Consider the following 20968-nt stretch of genomic DNA (forward strand, 5'->3'; position numbering starts at 1 on the left):
AGAAAGGGCAAGGTCCCAAGGCACAAGGCTCACCCTCTGAGGTCCAGACCCACCTAAGAGAAAGGGGTCCCTGGGAGGGGTGGTGGTCCTCCTGCCATGGAGGGTTTGTCCAGGAGCTGGTCTGGGTCCTCCCACCAGTGCCCACGCCTCCCAGAGGAGGCAGCTCTGCCTTGGTGGCTCCCTCAGGGCCAGGTCCCAGACCCTTGCTAGCTGTCATCACTGAGGGAGCCGGGTGCACATGACCCAACAGGTCTTAATGCTCCTCAGGCCACCCAAACAGTGGTGGTCAGGTACCCCAGACTGTGAGCCATACCCTTAGGGTCACAGTGGCTGTGTGTGGTAGAGGTTCAACACTGCCTCAAGGCCTGGTCTGGGCCAGTGGGCATTCATGGCCTTGGCTCTGGAGCCCTGCAGGACACACCCCCAGCCTGTTCTCTGGGCCCCCCATCACACCAGCAGGCCCAAGGCCGTGTGAGCAGAAGAATGCTGGGGAGAAGGCTGGCACTTGCCTCTTACCTCACGCTCCAGGTCTGAAGGGGCAGCACTCCACTGACTGCTGCCTAAAAAAGGGCCCCAACTAAAGATGGCTGACAGACAGTGGCTTGCTTGGGGCAGGGGCCCACTACACTGCCCACCAATGGCTGAGCAGGGTGGTCACAGTGGCATTAGTGGTCTCCTGGTAACCATTGCCTGGTAACGGGGCAGTGGGTCACAGTGCACAGCAAGGGCTGCCTGGGAAGGGCTGCATTCAGCTGGCTATGGTACAATTCCCCCTTTTCTTTGGTCCTCTGCAACCCTGAGGAGAATATGTGGGTATGATTTGGATAGAGTGGTTAATCATAAACTCAGCAGCAGATCTCTGTTTTAGGGGACTTGCTTTCAACCTCCATTCCTGGTTCATCTTTTCCCAAGTCTTTCAGGGAATGGGGTGACGACCACTCTAGCTACATCCTGCTGCAGGAAAGCAAAGCCCTACAGTGCATTCTGAGTTGGAAGCAATGCCACGGTGCAAGTCTTGATCCAAGTCTTATATAAACTTGTATAAGGAATCCAGGAGAATAAGCCTGAAAAGCAGCGTGAGGGTGGCACTCTGGGGGAGACGTTCTGGCAGGTAATCCAGACACGCAGAAGCAGAAGGGAAGAAATTGTTGTAAGTTGTTAGGAAGTTGAGGGGAAGAGCTTCCCTTAACGGGAGAACACAGATCAAAATCAGCATTATTGCAAAGCAAATCCATAAACGTTAGTAGCATATGCATCTGTTTACTCAGTTTGTCAAAACTGCATTGCTAAGAGTCTTCTTGAAGTTGAAGCACTTTGGGAAAGCCTCAGCCTAACTATCTGTTAGACACTTAAAGAGGCAAGGTTAAAGTTCGGATGACAAGGGGTTGAGAAGGAAGCTTAATCAAGTGGCTCTCATGTAACCGTCAGCATGGCTGACCGATTATCCCAAGGCATACCTGCATTTCAGAAACTTTGTACCCTTTCTAGAATATCGACAGGTTGACATGTATCCATCCTGTGAAATTGGAAAAGCTTCTCCCCCATTTCACAATGTTTTCTCTATAATTTCCATACCAGATATACGACTGAAATAGTCCTCCTTGAGTTGCCTTAAGGGCCCTGAAACTAATCCAAAGTTAACAAAATATTTCAAAACACCTGGTCCAATAAGCTCATCAGTCCTTTGAAGAGAATTCTTCTTTCTTCTCCAAAGTGAGAAGAGATCTTAAAAGCAAATCGAGATCCCTTAAAGGCAGGACAGTTCACATACCATGTTATTGAAAGCAGCATTCCAAGTAAATGTGTTCTCTTGGCAGAGGGGAACCCAATCCAGCCTTGAAAAAAACGTATTTTTAATAACAGTATCCATTTCCCGAAGTGGAGATTCGTTTCAGCCCAATGATGCATCAAATGTTGGTTTTTGGCTCAACACATTTATCCCACCTTCCTACTCTATCCTGAAATGTGTTCCTTTTCATGAGTTTCTTAGCTTTAATTACATATTTCGATTACAATCCTCAAGTCCTTAACACCTTCACTTAGTGAAAACCAAGAAGCAAGCAATTGTCAGCTGGATGCCATACCAGCATTTCTGATTGCAAACGGATGCTTTTGAGACCTTCTGCTAAGTAGGCAAAGGTAGGGAATCTTAGATGTGCCCAGCATCCAATGTTCCAATCCTCTATCCTCTTTGAAATGACCCGGAGAGTCAAGGAATGCTTGCCACTTACCTTGGTGAAGTTTCATGCTCCCCAAATCTAGAGAGGCCATTTAGAAAGACTTCAAGTGTCATCATTTCAACTTATGGTCCTTGCTGTCAAATTGGCAACAGATATAAGGTCTTTTTGGATCTCTAAGAAACCTAGGGACCGCAGAAGGTTTACACTTCAGAATGCAAGAAGCTTAAGGCAGCTTCCATACCAGATATCAGTTCAGTACTAGCTATTTTCCAGATCATCAGGACCTGAAATCCATGGAGGCCAATTCTCTCCAGAGGAGGAAGTATTCAATAGGTAAGTGCTTCCCTTTCAGTGAAATAGAGCTCATTTACACATCAACTCGGCAGTTGATGTCAATTGCCTTATCCCTCAAAGTGGCCCAAATCTGGAGAATGCACCTGAAAGGGGTGCGTTGGGGAAGCATATTTGAGTTTCCCAGAACCACAACACTTTCACACAAAACAAACGCAAAAGTACATGCAAAGAAGAAACTCTCAGTCCTGAGGACCAAAGCAAAGGGTGAGGATGAACAACATCCTCAGTGTTTTTGAAGTACGTTCCCTCATTTTAACAACAAAACGACAAACAACATGCAAATTGAAACATAGGGAATCAGGACCACAGTTGTCATGCCTACTGACCTGGGAAGCAGAAAGAGCCAAAAAGGAAAAAGCAAAGAAATTAGGAAAAGTTCAATTTGCTTCATTAACTTCCACATGTCTCCTGGAAATATGCTCGTTTTCTCAGGGTCACAATGATGAAAACCAAAAGGATTTCACTGAGCAAACTTTCCCTAACTGAATATTTTACATAGACTGGTTTTGGAGATATGAAAAAGATTCATTTGATGTCATGTTTCACCAGAATCTGTAGAATATGCTGGCCATGCAATGTAAAAAAACAAAAAAATACTTGCTTGTCCCTTAGCGGACTACAAGATGGACTAGAGCTCTGCTGATCACAGCAGGTGTTATCCAATAGCAGAGAGACAAATGCAATGCCAAAAGGTCTCTGAGGATCGCAGTTCCCAGGCACCAAAGGGGAGATTCCTACCCATTGGAAAGGGAATATGTCAACCAATGTTCCACCACAGGAACGATACCTAGTGTGATCATATGCAAGCTCCGTTACTGTCCAAAGACGTCTCAAGTACTCAATGCAAGTGCTGTTTCACACACCTACAATGTACGAATCACAAACTGGATCCCACAAACCAAAGCACAGACTGCCGTGATTAACACCACATTGACACACACAAACACATGAAGAACAAATAAACACTCCAATCACAAAGACAGAAAGCCAGAGAAGGCATTTTGTCAACTTCCACTTCCACTCCCACATGGAGGCCCCCAGTTCTCAAGAGGGAATGGACTCAGAGGGGCTCACATCCGCTAAGGGGAGCAGCCCAGTTGGAGTAGACCTATTTCCCAGCCTGTGCAAGCTGGAGCCACTTACCCCCAAATGACATGAACTGTATACCGTTGCTCTGGACATGTCTCCAAGACAAGCAGCCTCGTGCTGTAGGGCAGCCACTGCATATCAGGGAGAATCCCTGCCAGTATCCTGGAGCCAAATGTACTCTGGCATGTGCTGGGAACTTTAAATGGGGATGCCCCTGATCGAGATCAACACACCATGGGCACAGACCTCCTGGCTGGCTCGCTATAATTGGTAACCAAAGGCCAGGATGTGTGCCCGATGCACAGTGAGGCCAAGCAACAGCAAAACATTGGACTTTGGAGCCGAGAAATATTTGTTGTTGAGACATTCAAGGAAATGGGTGGCTTATGCCGGGTAATCCCCAACCTTGAAAGCTTTTAGCAAAGCCCTCTTAGAGGTAAGGTGATGGAGGGGTGTGGCTGTTCGTTGAAAACTTCTCCCTGCCCGATCCTTTGTTCTTGAGGACAGGTCATAGTCAGTTCTCAATGTTCCTATCAATCTCCAGCAAACAAATGTCACTCTCTGGGTGACAAGAAAGGGCAAGGTCCCAAGGCACAAGGCTCACCCTCTGAGGTCCAGACCCACCTAAGAGAAAGGGGTCCCTGGGAGGGGTGGTGGTCCTCCTGCCATGGAGGGTTTGTCCAGGAGCTGGTCTGGGTCCTCCCACCAGTGCCCACGCCTCACAGAGGAGGCAGCTCTGCCTTGGTGGCTCCCTCAGGGCCAGGTCCCAGACCCTTGCTAGCTGTCATCACTGAGGGAGCTGGGTGCACATGACCCAACAGGTCTTAATGCTCCTCAGGCCACCCAAACAGTGGCGGTCAGGTACCCCAGACTGTGAGCCATACCCTTAGGGTCACAGTGGCTGTGTGTGGTAGAGGTTCAACACTGCCTCAAGGCCTGGTCTGGGCCAGTGGGCATTCATGGCCTTGGCTCTGGAGCCCTGCAGGACACACCCCCAGCCTGTTCTCTGGGCCCCCCATCACACCAGCAGGCCCAAGGCCGTGTGAGCAGAAGAATGCTGGGGAGAAGGCTGGCACTTGCCTCTTACCTCACGCTCCAGGTCTGAAGGGGCAGCACTGCACTGACTGCTGCCTAAAAAAGGGCCCCCACTAAAGATGGCTGACAGACAGTGGCTTGCTTGGGGCAGGGGCCCACTACACTGCCCACCAATGGCTGAGCAGGGTGGTCACAGTGGCATTAGTGGTCTCCTGGTAACCATTGCCTGGTAACGGGGCAGTGGGTCACAGTGCACAGCAAGGGCTGCCTGGGAAGGGCTGCATTCAGCTGGCTATGGTACAATTCCCCCTTTTCTTTGGTCCTCTGCAACCCTGAGGAGAATATGTGGGTATGATTTGGATAGAGTGGTTAATCATAAACTCAGCAGCAGATCTCTGTTTTAGGGGACTTGCTTTCAACCTCCATTCCTGGTTCATCTTTTCCCAAGTCTTTCAGGGAATGGGGTGACGACCACTCTAGCTACATCCTGCTGCAGGAAAGCAAAGCCCTACAGTGCATTCTGAGTTGGAAGCAATGCCACGGTGCAAGTCTTGATCCAAGTCTTATATAAACTTGTATAAGGAATCCAGGAGAATAAGCCTGAAAAGCAGCGTGAGGGTGGCACTCTGGGGGAGACGTTCTGGCAGGTAATCCAGACACGCAGAAGCAGAAGGGAAGAAATTGTTGTAAGTTGTTAGGAAGTTGAGGGGAAGAGCTTCCCTTAACGGGAGAACACAGATCAAAATCAGCATTATTGCAAAGCAAATCCATAAACGTTAGTAGCATATGCATCTGTTTACTCAGTTTGTCAAAACTGCATTGCTAAGAGTCTTCTTGAAGTTGAAGCACTTTGGGAAAGCCTCAGCCTAACTATCTGTTAGACACTTAAAGAGGCAAGGTTAAAGTTCGGATGACAAGGGGTTGAGAAGGAAGCTTAATCAAGTGGCTCTCATGTAACCGTCAGCATGGCTGACCGATTATCCCAAGGCATACCTGCATTTCAGAAACTTTGTACCCTTTCTAGAATATCGACAGGTTGACATGTATCCATCCTGTGAAATTGGAAAAGCTTCTCCCCCATTTCACAATGTTTTCTCTATAATTTCCATACCAGATATACGACTGAAATAGTCCTCCTTGAGTTGCCTTAAGGGCCCTGAAACTAATCCAAAGTTAACAAAATATTTCAAAACACCTGGTCCAATAAGCTCATCAGTCCTTTGAAGAGAATTCTTCTTTCTTCTCCAAAGTGAGAAGAGATCTTAAAAGCAAATAGAGATCCCTTCAAGGCAGGACAGTTCACATACCATGTTATTGAAAGCAGCATTCCAAGTAAATGTGTTCTCTTGGCAGAGGGGAACCCAATCCAGCCTTGAAAAAAACGTATTTTTAATAACAGTATCCATTTCCCGAAGTGGAGATTCGTTTCAGCCCAATGATGCATCAAATGTTGGTTTTTGGCTCAACACATTTATCCCACCTTCCTACTCTATCCTGAAATGTGTTCCTTTTCATGAGTTTCTTAGCTTTAATTACATATTTCGATTACAATCCTCAAGTCCTTAACACCTTCACTTAGTGAAAACCAAGAAGCAAGCAATTGTCAGCTGGATGCCATACCAGCATTTCTGATTGCAAACGGATGCTTTTGAGACCTTCTGCTAAGTAGGCAAAGGTAGGGAATCTTAGATGTGCCCAGCATCCAATGTTCCAATCCTCTATCCTCTTTGAAATGACCCGGAGAGTCAAGGAATGCTTGCCACTTACCTTGGTGAAGTTTCATGCTCCCCAAATCTAGAGAGGCCATTTAGAAAGACTTCAAGTGTCATCATTTCAACTTATGGTCCTTGCTGTCAAATTGGCAACAGATATAAGGTCTTTTTGGATCTCTAAGAAACCTAGGGACCGCAGAAGGTTTACACTTCAGAATGCAAGAAGCTTAAGGCAGCTTCCATACCAGATATCAGTTCAGTACTAGCTATTTTCCAGATCATCAGGACCTGAAATCCATGGAGGCCAATTCTCTCCAGAGGAGGAAGCATTCAATAGGTAAGTGCTTCCCTTTCAGTGAAATAGAGCTCATTTACACATCAACTCGGCAGTTGATGTCAATTGCCTTATCCCTCAAAGTGGCCCAAATCTGGAGAATGCACCTGAAAGGGGTGCGTTGGGGAAGCATATTTGAGTTTCCCAGAACCACAACACTTTCACACAAAACAAACGCAAAAGTACATGCAAAGAAGAAACTCTCAGTCCTGAGGACCAAAGCAAAGGGTGAGGATGAACAACATCCTCAGTGTTTTTGAAGTACGTTCCCTCATTTTAACAACAAAACGACAAACAACATGCAAATTGAAACATAGGGAATCAGGACCACAGTTGTCATGCCTACTGACCTGGGAAGCAGAAAGAGCCAAAAAGGAAAAAGCAAAGAAATTAGGAAAAGTTCAATTTGCTTCATTAACTTCCACATGTCTCCTGGAAATATGCTCATTTTCTCAGGGTCACAATGATGAAAACCAAAAGGATTTCACTGAGCAAACTTTCCCTAACTGAATATTTTACATAGACTGGTTTTGGAGATATGAAAAAGATTCATTTGATGTCATGTTTCACCAGAATCTGTAGAATATGCTGGCCATGCAATGTAAAAAAACAAAAAAATACTTGCTTGTCCCTTAGCGGACTACAAGATGGACTAGAGCTCTGCTGATCACAGCAGGTGTTATCCAATAGCAGAGAGACAAATGCAATGCCAAAAGGTCTCTCAGGATCGCAGTTCCCAGGCACCAAAGGGGAGATTCCTACCCATTGGAAAGGGAATATGTCAACCAATGTTCCACCACAGGAACGATACCTAGTGTGATCATATGCAAGCTCCGTTACTGTCCAAAGACGTCTCAAGTACTCAATGCAAGTGCTGTTTCACACACCTACAATGTACGAATCACAAACTGGATCCCACAAACCAAAGCACAGACTGCCGTGATTAACACCACATTGACACACACAAACACATGAAGAACAAATAAACACTCCAATCACAAAGACAGAAAGCCAGAGAAGGCATTTTGTCAACTTCCACTTCCACTCCCACATGGAGGCCCCCAGTTCTCAAGAGGGAATGGACTCAGAGGGGCTCACATCCGCTAAGGGGAGCAGCCCAGTTGGAGTAGACCTATTTCCCAGCCTGTGCAAGCTGGAGCCACTTACCCCCAAATGACATGAACTGTATACCGTTGCTCTGGACATGTCTCCAAGACAAGCAGCCTCGTGCTGTAGGGCAGCCACTGCATATCAGGGAGAATCCCTGCCAGTATCCTGGAGCCAAATGTACTCTGGCATGTGCTGGGAACTTTAAATGGGGATGCCCCTGATCGAGATCAACACACCATGGGCACAGACCTCCTGGCTGGCTCGCTATAATTGGTAACCAAAGGCCAGGATGTGTGCCCGACGCACAGTGAGGCCAAGCAACAGCAAAACATTGGCCTTTGGAGCCGAGAAATATTTGTTGTTGAGACATTCAAGGAAATGGGTGGCTTATGCCGGGTAATCCCCAACCTTGAAAGCTTTTAGCAAAGCCCTCTTAGAGGTAAGGTGATGGAGGGGTGTGGCTGTTCGTTGAAAACTTCTCCCTGTCCGATCCTTTGTTCCTGAGGACAGGTCATAGTCAGGTCTCAATGTTCCTATCAATCTCCAGCAAACAAATGTCACTCTCTGGGTGACAAGAAAGGGCAAGGTCCCAAGGCACAAGGCTCACCCTCTGAGGTCCAGACCCACCTAAGAGAAAGGGGTCCCTGGGAGGGGTGGTGGTCCTCCTGCCATGGAGGGTTTGTCCAGGAGCTGGTCTGGGTCCTCCCACCAGTGCCCACGCCTCCCAGAGGAGGCAGCTCTGCCTTGGTGGCTCCCTCAGGGCCAGGTCCCAGACCCTTGCTAGCTGTCATCACTGAGGGAGCCGGGTGCACATGACCCAACAGGTCTTAATGCTCCTCAGGCCACCCAAACAGTGGTGGTCAGGTACCCCAGACTGTGAGCCATACCCTTAGGGTCACAGTGGCTGTGTGTGGTAGAGGTTCAACACTGCCTCAAGGCCTGGTCTGGGCCAGTGGGCATTCATGGCCTTGGCTCTGGAGCCCTGCAGGACACACCCCCAGCCTGTTCTCTGGGCCCCCCATCACACCAGCAGGCCCAAGGCCGTGTGAGCAGAAGAATGCTGGGGAGAAGGCTGGCACTTGCCTCTTACCTCACGCTCCAGGTCTGAAGGGGCAGCACTCCACTGACTGCTGCCTAAAAAAGGGCCCCAACTAAAGATGGCTGACAGACAGTGGCTTGCTTGGGGCAGGGGCCCACTACACTGCCCACCAATGGCTGAGCAGGGTGGTCACAGTGGCATTAGTGGTCTCCTGGTAACAATTGCCTGGTAACGGGGCAGTGGGTCACAGTGCACAGCAAGGGCTGCCTGGGAAGGGCTGCATTCAGCTGGCTATGGTACAATTCCCCCTTTTCTTTGGTCCTCTGCAACCCTGAGGAGAATATGTGGGTATGATTTGGATAGAGTGGTTAATCATAAACTCAGCAGCAGATCTCTGTTTTAGGGGACTTGCTTTCAACCTCCATTCCTGGTTCATCTTTTCCCAAGTCTTTCAGGGAATGGGGTGACGACCACTCTAGCTACATCCTGCTGCAGGAAAGCAAAGCCCTACAGTGCATTCTGAGTTGGAAGCAATGCCACGGTGCAAGTCTTGATCCAAGTCTTATATAAACTTGTATAAGGAATCCAGGAGAATAAGCCTGAAAAGCAGCGTGAGGGTGGCACTCTGGGGGAGACGTTCTGGCAGGTAATCCAGACACGCAGAAGCAGAAGGGAAGAAATTGTTGTAAGTTGTTAGGAAGTTGAGGGGAAGAGCTTCCCTTAACGGGAGAACACAGATCAAAATCAGCATTATTGCAAAGCAAATCCATAAACGTTAGTAGCATATGCATCTGTTTACTCAGTTTGTCAAAACTGCATTGCTAAGAGTCTTCTTGAAGTTGAAGCACTTTGGGAAAGCCTCAGCCTAACTATCTGTTAGACACTTAAAGAGGCAAGGTTAAAGTTCGGATGACAAGGGGTTGAGAAGGAAGCTTAATCAAGTGGCTCTCATGTAACCGTCAGCATGGCTGACTGATTATCCCAAGGCATACCTGCATTTCAGAAACTTTGTACCCTTTCTAGAATATCGACAGGTTGACATGTATCCATCCTGTGAAATTGGAAAAGCTTCTCCCCCATTTCACAATGTTTTCTCTATAATTTCCATACCAGATATACGACTGAAATAGTCCTCCTTGAGTTGCCTTAAGGGCCCTGAAACTAATCCAAAGTTAACAAAATATTTCAAAACACCTGGTCCAATAAGCTCATCAGTCCTTTGAAGAGAATTCTTCTTTCTTCTCCAAAGTGAGAAGAGATCTTAAAAGCAAATAGAGATCCCTTCAAGGCAGGACAGTTCACATACCATGTTATTGAAAGCAGCATTCCAAGTAAATGTGTTCTCTTGGCAGAGGGGAACCCAATCCAGCCTTGAAAAAAACGTATTTTTAATAACAGTATCCATTTCCCGAAGTGGAGATTCGTTTCAGCCCAATGATGCATCAAATGTTGGTTTTTGGCTCAACACATTTATCCCACCTTCCTACTCTATCCTGAAATGTGTTCCTTTTCATGAGTTTCTTAGCTTTAATTACATATTTCGATTACAATCCTCAAGTCCTTAACACCTTCACTTAGTGAAAACCAAGAAGCAAGCAATTGTCAGCTGGATGCCATACCAGCATTTCTGATTGCAAACGGATGCTTTTGAGACCTTCTGCTAAGTAGGCAAAGGTAGGGAATCTTAGATGTGCCCAGCATCCAATGTTCCAATCCTCTATCCTCTTTGAAATGACCCGGAGAGTCAAGGAATGCTTGCCACTTACCTTGGTGAAGTTTCATGCTCCCCAAATCTAGAGAGGCCATTTAGAAAGACTTCAAGTGTCATCATTTCAACTTATGGTCCTTGCTGTCAAATTGGCAACAGATATAAGGTCTTTTTGGATCTCTAAGAAACCTAGGGACCGCAGAAGGTTTACACTTCAGAATGCAAGAAGCTTAAGGCAGCTTCCATACCAGATATCAGTTCAGTACTAGCTATTTTCCAGATCATCAGGACCTGAAATCCATGGAGGCCAATTCTCTCCAGAGGAGGAAGCATTCAATAGGTAAGTGCTTCCCTTTCAGTGAAATAGAGCTCATTTACACATCAACTCGGCAGTTGATGTCAATTGCCTTATCCCTCAAAGTGGCCCAAATCTGGAGAATGCACCTGAAAGGGGTGCGTTGGGGAAGCATATTTGAGTTTCCCAGAACCACAACACTTTCACACAAAACAAACGCAAAAGTACATGCAAAGAAGAAACTCTCAGTCCTGAGGACCAAAGCAAAGGGTGAGGATGAACAACATCCTCAGTGTTTTTGAAGTACGTTCCCTCATTTTAACAACAAAACGACAAACAACATGCAAATTGAAACATAGGGAATCAGGACCACAGTTGTCATGCCTACTGACCTGGGAAGCAGAAAGAGCCAAAAAGGAAAAAGCAAAGAAATTAGGAAAAGTTCAATTTGCTTCATTAACTTCCACATGTCTCCTGGAAATATGCTCGTTTTCTCAGGGTCACAATGATGAAAACCAAAAGGATTTCACTGAGCAAACTTTCCCTAACTGAATATTTTACATAGACTGGTTTTGGAGATATGAAAAAGATTCATTTGATGTCATGTTTCACCAGAATCTGTAGAATATGCTGGCCATGCAATGTAAAAAAACAAAAAAATACTTGCTTGTCCCTTAGCGGACTACAAGATGGACTAGAGCTCTGCTGATCACAGCAGGTGTTATCCAATAGCAGAGAGACAAATGCAATGCCAAAAGGTCTCTGAGGATCGCAGTTCCCAGGCACCAAAGGGGAGATTCCTACCCATTGGAAAGGGAATATGTCAACCAATGTTCCACCACAGGAACGATACCTAGTGTGATCATATGCAAGCTCCGTTACTGTCCAAAGACGTCTCAAGTACTCAATGCAAGTGCTGTTTCACACACCTACAATGTACGAATCACAAACTGGATCCCACAAACCAAAGCACAGACTGCCGTGATTAACACCACATTGACACACACAAACACATGAAGAACAAATAAACACTCCAATCACAAAGACAGAAAGCCAGAGAAGGCATTTTGTCAACTTCCACTTCCACTCCCACATGGAGGCCCCCAGTTCTCAAGAGGGAATGGACTCAGAGGGGCTGACATCCGCTAAGGGGAGCAGCCCAGTTGGAGTAGACCTATTTCCCAGCCTGTGCAAGCTGGAGCCACTTACCCCCAAATGACATGAACTGTATACCGTTGCTCTGGACATGTCTCCAAGACAAGCAGCCTCGTGCTGTAGGGCAGCCACTGCATATCAGGGAGAATCCCTGCCAGTATCCTGGAGCCAAATGTACTCTGGCATGTGCTGGGAACTTTAAATGGGGATGCCCCTGATCGAGATCAACACACCATGGGCACAGACCTCCTGGCTGGCTCGCTATAATTGGTAACCAAAGGCCAGGATGTGTGCCCGATGCACAGTGAGGCCAAGCAACAGCAAAACATTGGACTTTGGAGCCGAGAAATATTTGTTGTTGAGACATTCAAGGAAATGGGTGGCTTATGCCGGGTAATCCCCAACCTTGAAAGCTTTTAGCAAAGCCCTCTTAGAGGTAAGGTGATGGAGGGGTGTGGCTGTTCGTTGAAAACTTCTCCCTGTCCGATCCTTTGTTCCTGAGGACAGGTCATAGTCAGGTCTCAATGTTCCTATCAATCTCCAGCCAACAAATGTCACTCTCTGGGTGACAAGAAAGGGCAAGGTCCCAAGGCACAAGGCTCACCCTCTGAGGTCCAGACCCACCTAAGAGAAAGGGGTCCCTGGGAGGGGTGGTGGTCCTCCTGCCATGGAGGGTTTGTCCAGGAGCTGGTCTGGGTCCTCCCACCAGTGCCCACGCCTCACAGAGGAGGCAGCTCTGCCTTGGTGGCTCCCTCAGGGCCAGGTCCCAGACCCTTGCTAGCTGTCATCACTGAGGGAGCTGGGTGCACATGACCCAACAGGTCTTAATGCTCCTCAGGCCACCCAAACAGTGGCGGTCAGGTACCCCAGACTGTGAGCCATACCCTTAGGGTCACAGTGGCTGTGTGTGGTAGAGGTTCAACACTGCCTCAAGGCCTGGTCTGGGCCAGTGGGCATTCATGGCCTTGGCTCTGGAGCCCTGCAGGACACACCCCCAGCCTGTTCTCTGGGCCCCCCATCACACCAGCAGGCCCAAGGCCGTGTGAGCAGAAGAATGCTGGGGAGAAGGCTGGCACTTGCCTCTTACCTCACGCTCCAGGTCTGAAGGGGCAGCACTGCACTGACTGCTGCCTAAAAAAGGGCCCCCACTAAAGATGGCTGACAGACAGTGGCTTGCTTGGGGCAGGGGCCCACTACACTGCCCACCAATGGCTGAGCAGGGTGGTCACAGTGGCATTAGTGGTCTCCTGGTAACCATTGCCTGGTAACGGGGCAGTGGGTCACAGTGCACAGCAAGGGCTGCCTGGGAAGGGCTGCATTCAGCTGGCTATGGTACAATTCCCCCTTTTCTTTGGTCCTCTGCAACCCTGAGGAGAATATGTGGGTATGATTTGGATAGAGTGGTTAATCATAAACTCAGCAGCAGATCTCTGTTTTAGGGGACTTGCTTTCAACCTCCATTCCTGGTTCATCTTTTCCCAAGTCTTTCAGGGAATGGGGTGACGACCACTCTAGCTACATCCTGCTGCAGGAAAGCAAAGCCCTACAGTGCATTCTGAGTTGGAAGCAATGCCACGGTGCAAGTCTTGATCCAAGTCTTATATAAACTTGTATAAGGAATCCAGGAGAATAAGCCTGAAAAGCAGCGTGAGGGTGGCACTCTGGGGGAGACGTTCTGGCAGGTAATCCAGACACGCAGAAGCAGAAGGGAAGAAATTGTTGTAAGTTGTTAGGAAGTTGAGGGGAAGAGCTTCCCTTAACGGGAGAACACAGATCAAAATCAGCATTATTGCAAAGCAAATCCATAAACGTTAGTAGCATATGCATCTGTTTACTCAGTTTGTCAAAACTGCATTGCTAAGAGTCTTCTTGAAGTTGAAGCACTTTGGGAAAGCCTCAGCCTAACTATCTGTTAGACACTTAAAGAGGCAAGGTTAAAGTTCGGATGACAAGGGGTTGAGAAGGAAGCTTAATCAAGTGGCTCTCATGTAACCGTCAGCATGGCTGACCGATTATCCCAAGGCATACCTGCATTTCAGAAACTTTGTACCCTTTCTAGAATATCGACAGGTTGACATGTATCCATCCTGTGAAATTGGAAAAGCTTCTCCCCCATTTCACAATGTTTTCTCTATAATTTCCATACCAGATATACGACTGAAATAGTCCTCCTTGAGTTGCCTTAAGGGCCCTGAAACTAATCCAAAGTTAACAAAATATTTCAAAACACCTGGTCCAATAAGCTCATCAGTCCTTTGAAGAGAATTCTTCTTTCTTCTCCAAAGTGAGAAGAGATCTTAAAAGCAAATAGAGATCCCTTCAAGGCAGGACAGTTCACATACCATGTTATTGAAAGCAGCATTCCAAGTAAATGTGTTCTCTTGGCAGAGGGGAACCCAATCCAGCCTTGAAAAAAACGTATTTTTAATAACAGTATCCATTTCCCGAAGTGGAGATTCGTTTCAGCCCAATGATGCATCAAATGTTGGTTTTTGGCTCAACACATTTATCCCACCTTCCTACTCTATCCTGAAATGTGTTCCTTTTCATGAGTTTCTTAGCTTTAATTACATATTTCGATTACAATCCTCAAGTCCTTAACACCTTCACTTAGTGAAAACCAAGAAGCAAGCAATTGTCAGCTGGATGCCATACCAGCATTTCTGATTGCAAACGGATGCTTTTGAGACCTTCTGCTAAGTAGGCAAAGGTAGGGAATCTTAGATGTGCCCAGCATCCAATGTTCCAATCCTCTATCCTCTTTGAAATGACCCGGAGAGTCAAGGAATGCTTGCCACTTACCTTGGTGAAGTTTCATGCTCCCCAAATCTAGAGAGGCCATTTAGAAAGACTTCAAGTGTCATCATTTCAACTTATGGTCCTTGCTGTCAAATTGGCAACAGATATAAGGTCTTTTTGGATCTCTAAGAAACCTAGGGACCGCAGAAGGTTTACACTTCAGAATGCAAGAAGCTTAAGGCAGCTTCCATACCAGATATCAGTTCAGTACTAGCTATTTTCCAGATCATCAGGACCTGAAATCCATGGAGGCCAATTCTCTCCAGAGGAGGAAGCATTCAATAGGTAAGTGCTTCCCTTTCAGTGAAATAGAGCTCATTTACACATCAACTCGGCAGTTGATGTCAATTGCCTTATCCCTCAAAGTGGCCCAAATCTGGAGAATGCACCTGAAAGGGGTGCGTTGGGGAAGCATATTTGAGTTTCCCAGAACCACAACACTTTCACACAAAACAAACGCAAAAGTACATGCAAAGAAGAAACTCTCAGTCCTGAGGACCAAAGCAAAGGGTGAGGATGAACAACATCCTCAGTGTTTTTGAAGTACGTTCCCTCATTTTAACAACAAAACGACAAACAACATGCAAATTGAAACATAGGGAATCAGGACCACAGTTGTCATGCCTACTGACCTGGGAAGCAGAAAGAGCCAAAAAGGAAAAAGCAAAGAAATTAGGAAAAGTTCAATTTGCTTCATTAACTTCCACATGTCTCCTGGAAATATGCTCGTTTTCTCAGGGTCACAATGATGAAAACCAAAAGGATTTCACTGAGCAAACTTTCCCTAACTGAATATTTTACATAGACTGGTTTTGGAGATATGAAAAAGATTCATTTGATGTCATGTTTCACCAGAATCTGTAGAATATGCTGGCCATGCAATGTAAAAAAACAAAAAAATACTTGCTTGTCCCTTAGCGGACTACAAGATGGACTAGAGCTCTGCTGATCACAGCAGGTGTTATCCAATAGCAGAGAGACAAATGCAATGCCAAAAGGTCTCTGAGGATCGCAGTTCCCAGGCACCAAAGGGGAGATTCCTACCCATTGGAAAGGGAATATGTCAACCAATGTTCCACCACAGGAACGATACCTAGTGTGATCATATGCAAGCTCCGTTACTGTCCAAAGACGTCTCAAGTACTCAATGCAAGTGCTGTTTCACACACCTACAATGTACGAATCACAAACTGGATCCCACAAACCAAAGCACAGACTGCCGTGATTAACACCACATTGACACACACAAACACATGAAGAACAAATAAACACTCCAATCACAAAGACAGAAAGCCAGAGAAGGCATTTTGTCAACTTCCACTTCCACTCCCACATGGAGGCCCCCAGTTCTCAAGAGGGAATGGACTCAGAGGGGCTCACATCCGCTAAGGGGAGCAGCCCAGTTGGAGTAGACCTATTTCCCAGCCTGTGCAAGCTGGAGCCACTTACCCCCAAATGACATGAACTGTATACCGTTGCTCTGGACATGTCTCCAAGACAAGCAGCCTCGTGCTGTAGGGCAGCCACTGCATATCAGGGAGAATCCCTGCCAGTATCCTGGAGCCAAATGTACTCTGGCATGTGCTGGGAACTTTAAATGGGGATGCCCCTGATCGAGATCAACACACCATGGGCACAGACCTCCTGGCTGGCTCGCTATAATTGGTAACCAAAGGCCAGGATGTGTGCCCGACGCACAGTGAGGCCAAGCAACAGCAAAACATTGGCCTTTGGAGCCGAGAAATATTTGTTGTTGAGACATTCAAGGAAATGGGTGGCTTATGCCGGGTAATCCCCAACCTTGAAAGCTTTTAGCAAAGCCCTCTTAGAGGTAAGGTGATGGAGGGGTGTGGCTGTTCGTTGAAAACTTCTCCCTGTCCGATCCTTTGTTCCTGAGGACAGGTCATAGTCAGGTCTCAATGTTCCTATCAATCTCCAGCAAACAAATGTCACTCTCTGGGTGACAAGAAAGGGCAAGGTCCCAAGGCACAAGGCTCACCCTCTGAGGTCCAGACCCACCTAAGAGAAAGGGGTCCCTGGGAGGGGTGGTGGTCCTCCTGCCATGGAGGGTTTGTCCAGGAGCTGGTCTGGGTCCTCCCACCAGTGCCCACGCCTCCCAGAGGAGGCAGCTCTGCCTTGGTGGCTCCCTCAGGGCCAGGTCCCAGACCCTTGCTAGCTGTCATCACTGAGGGAGCCGGGTGCACATGACCCAACAGGTCTTAATGCTCCTCAGGCCACCCAAACAGTGGTGGTCAGGTACCCCAGACTGTGAGCCATACCCTTAGGGTCACAGTGGCTGTGTGTGGTAGAGGTTCAACACTGCCTCAAGGCCTGGTCTGGGCCAGTGGGCATTCATGGCCTTGGCTCTGGAGCCCTGCAGGACACACCCCCAGCCTGTTCTCTGGGCCCCCCATCACACCAGCAGGCCCAAGGCCGTGTGAGCAGAAGAATGCTGGGGAGAAGGCTGGCACTTGCCTCTTACCTCACGCTCCAGGTCTGAAGGGGCAGCACTCCACTGACTGCTGCCTAAAAAAGGGCCCCAACTAAAGATGGCTGACAGACAGTGGCTTGCTTGGGGCAGGGGCCCACTACACTGCCCACCAATGGCTGAGCAGGGTGGTCACAGTGGCATTAGTGGTCTCCTGGTAACAATTGCCTGGTAACGGGGCAGTGGGTCACAGTGCACAGCAAGGGCTGCCTGGGAAGGGCTGCATTCAGCTGGCTATGGTACAATTCCCCCTTTTCTTTGGTCCTCTGCAACCCTGAGGAGAATATGTGGGTATGATTTGGATAGAGTGGTTAATCATAAACTCAGCAGCAGATCTCTGTTTTAGGGGACTTGCTTTCAACCTCCATTCCTGGTTCATCTTTTCCCAAGTCTTTCAGGGAATGGGGTGACGACCACTCTAGCTACATCCTGCTGCAGGAAAGCAAAGCCCTACAGTGCATTCTGAGTTGGAAGCAATGCCACGGTGCAAGTCTTGATCCAAGTCTTATATAAACTTGTATAAGGAATCCAGGAGAATAAGCCTGAAAAGCAGCGTGAGGGTGGCACTCTGGGGGAGACGTTCTGGCAGGTAATCCAGACACGCAGAAGCAGAAGGGAAGAAATTGTTGTAAGTTGTTAGGAAGTTGAGGGGAAGAGCTTCCCTTAACGGGAGAACACAGATCAAAATCAGCATTATTGCAAAGCAAATCCATAAACGTTAGTAGCATATGCATCTGTTTACTCAGTTTGTCAAAACTGCATTGCTAAGAGTCTTCTTGAAGTTGAAGCACTTTGGGAAAGCCTCAGCCTAACTATCTGTTAGACACTTAAAGAGGCAAGGTTAAAGTTCGGATGACAAGGGGTTGAGAAGGAAGCTTAATCAAGTGGCTCTCATGTAACCGTCAGCATGGCTGACTGATTATCCCAAGGCATACCTGCATTTCAGAAACTTTGTACCCTTTCTAGAATATCGACAGGTTGACATGTATCCATCCTGTGAAATTGGAAAAGCTTCTCCCCCATTTCACAATGTTTTCTCTATAATTTCCATACCAGATATACGACTGAAATAGTCCTCCTTGAGTTGCCTTAAGGGCCCTGAAACTAATCCAAAGTTAACAAAATATTTCAAAACACCTGGTCCAATAAGCTCATCAGTCCTTTGAAGAGAATTCTTCTTTCTTCTCCAAAGTGAGAAGAGATCTTAAAAGCAAATAGAGATCCCTTCAAGGCAGGACAGTTCACATACCATGTTATTGAAAGCAGCATTCCAAGTAAATGTGTTCTCTTGGCAGAGGGGAACCCAATCCAGCCTTGAAAAAAACGTATTTTTAATAACAGTATCCATTTCCCGAAGTGGAGATTCGTTTCAGCCCAATGATGCATCAAATGTTGGTTTTTGGCTCAACACATTTATCCCACCTTCCTACTCTATCCTGAAATGTGTTCCTTTTCATGAGTTTCTTAGCTTTAATTACATATTTCGATTACAATCCTCAAGTCCTTAACACCTTCACTTAGTGAAAACCAAGAAGCAAGCAATTGTCAGCTGGATGCCATACCAGCATTTCTGATTGCAAACGGATGCTTTTGAGACCTTCTGCTAAGTAGGCAAAGGTAGGGAATCTTAGATGTGCCCAGCATCCAATGTTCCAATCCTCTATCCTCTTTGAAATGACCCGGAGAGTCAAGGAATGCTTGCCACTTACCTTGGTGAAGTTTCATGCTCCCCAAATCTAGAGAGGCCATTTAGAAAGACTTCAAGTGTCATCATTTCAACTTATGGTCCTTGCTGTCAAATTGGCAACAGATATAAGGTCTTTTTGGATCTCTAAGAAACCTAGGGACCGCAGAAGGTTTACACTTCAGAATGCAAGAAGCTTAAGGCAGCTTCCATACCAGATATCAGTTCAGTACTAGCTATTTTCCAGATCATCAGGACCTGAAATCCATGGAGGCCAATTCTCTCCAGAGGAGGAAGTATTCAATAGGTAAGTGCTTCCCTTTCAGTGAAATAGAGCTCATTTACACATCAACTCGGCAGTTGATGTCAATTGCCTTATCCCTCAAAGTGGCCCAAATCTGGAGAATGCACCTGAAAGGGGTGCGTTGGGGAAGCATATTTGAGTTTCCCAGAACCACAACACTTTCACACAAAACAAACGCAAAAGTACATGCAAAGAAGAAACTCTCAGTCCTGAGGACCAAAGCAAAGGGTGAGGATGAACAACATCCTCAGTGTTTTTGAAGTACGTTCCCTCATTTTAACAACAAAACGACAAACAACATGCAAATTGAAACATAGGGAATCAGGACCACAGTTGTCATGCCTACTGACCTGGGAAGCAGAAAGAGCCAAAAAGGAAAAAGCAAAGAAATTAGGAAAAGTTCAATTTGCTTCATTAACTTCCACATGTCTCCTGGAAATATGCTCGTTTTCTCAGGGTCACAATGATGAAAACCAAAAGGATTTCACTGAGCAAACTTTCCCTAACTGAATATTTTACATAGACTGGTTTTGGAGATATGAAAAAGATTCATTTGATGTCATGTTTCACCAGAATCTGTAGAATATGCTGGCCATGCAATGTAAAAAAACAAAAAAATACTTGCTTGTCCCTTAGCGGACTACAAGATGGACTAGAGCTCTGCTGATCACAGCAGGTGTTATCCAATAGCAGAGAGACAAATGCAATGCCAAAAGGTCTCTCAGGATCGCAGTTCCCAGGCACCAAAGGGGAGATTCCTACCCATTGGAAAGGGAATATGTCAACCAATGTTCCACCACAGGAACGATACCTAGTGTGATCATATGCAAGCTCCGTTACTGTCCAAAGACGTCTCAAGTACTCAATGCAAGTGCTGTTTCACACACCTACAATGTACGAATCACAAACTGGATCCCACAAACCAAAGCACAGACTGCCGTGATTAACACCACATTGACACACACAAACACATGAAGAACAAATAAACACTCCAATCACAAAGACAGAAAGCCAGAGAAGGCATTTTGTCAACTTCCACTTCCACTCCCACATGGAGGCCCCCAGTTCTCAAGAGGGAATGGACTCAGAGGGGCTCACATCCGCTAAGGGGAGCAGCCCAGTTGGAGTAGACCTATTTCCCAGCCTGTGCAAGCTGGAGCCACTTACCCCCAAATGACATGAACTGTATACCGTTGCTCTGGACATGTCTCCAAGACAAGCAGCCTCGTGCTGTAGGGCAGCCACTGCATATCAGGGAGAATCCCTGCCAGTATCCTGGAGCCAAATGTACTCTGGCATGTGCTGGGAACTTTAAATGGGGATGCCCCTGATCGAGATCAACACACCATGGGCACACACCTCCTGGCTGGCTCGCTATAATTGGTAACCAAAGGCCAGGATGTGTGCCCGATGCACAGTGAGGCCAAGCAACAGCAAAACATTGGACTTTGGAGCCGAGAAATATTTGTTGTTGAGACATTCAAGGAAATGGGTGGCTTATGCCGGGTAATCCCCAACCTTGAAAGCTTTTAGCAAAGCCCTCTTAGAGGTAAGGTGATGGAGGGGTGTGGCTGTTCGTTGAAAACTTCTCCCTGTCCGATCCTTTGTTCCTGAGGACAGGTCATAGTCAGGTCTCAATGTTCCTATCAATCTCCAGCCAACAAATGTCACTCTCTGGGTGA

Source organism: Hippopotamus amphibius, chromosome 10 (assembly GCF_030028045.1).
Source record: "Hippopotamus amphibius kiboko isolate mHipAmp2 chromosome 10, mHipAmp2.hap2, whole genome shotgun sequence".
In the NCBI taxonomy this organism is placed as follows: domain Eukaryota; kingdom Metazoa; phylum Chordata; class Mammalia; order Artiodactyla; family Hippopotamidae; genus Hippopotamus; species Hippopotamus amphibius.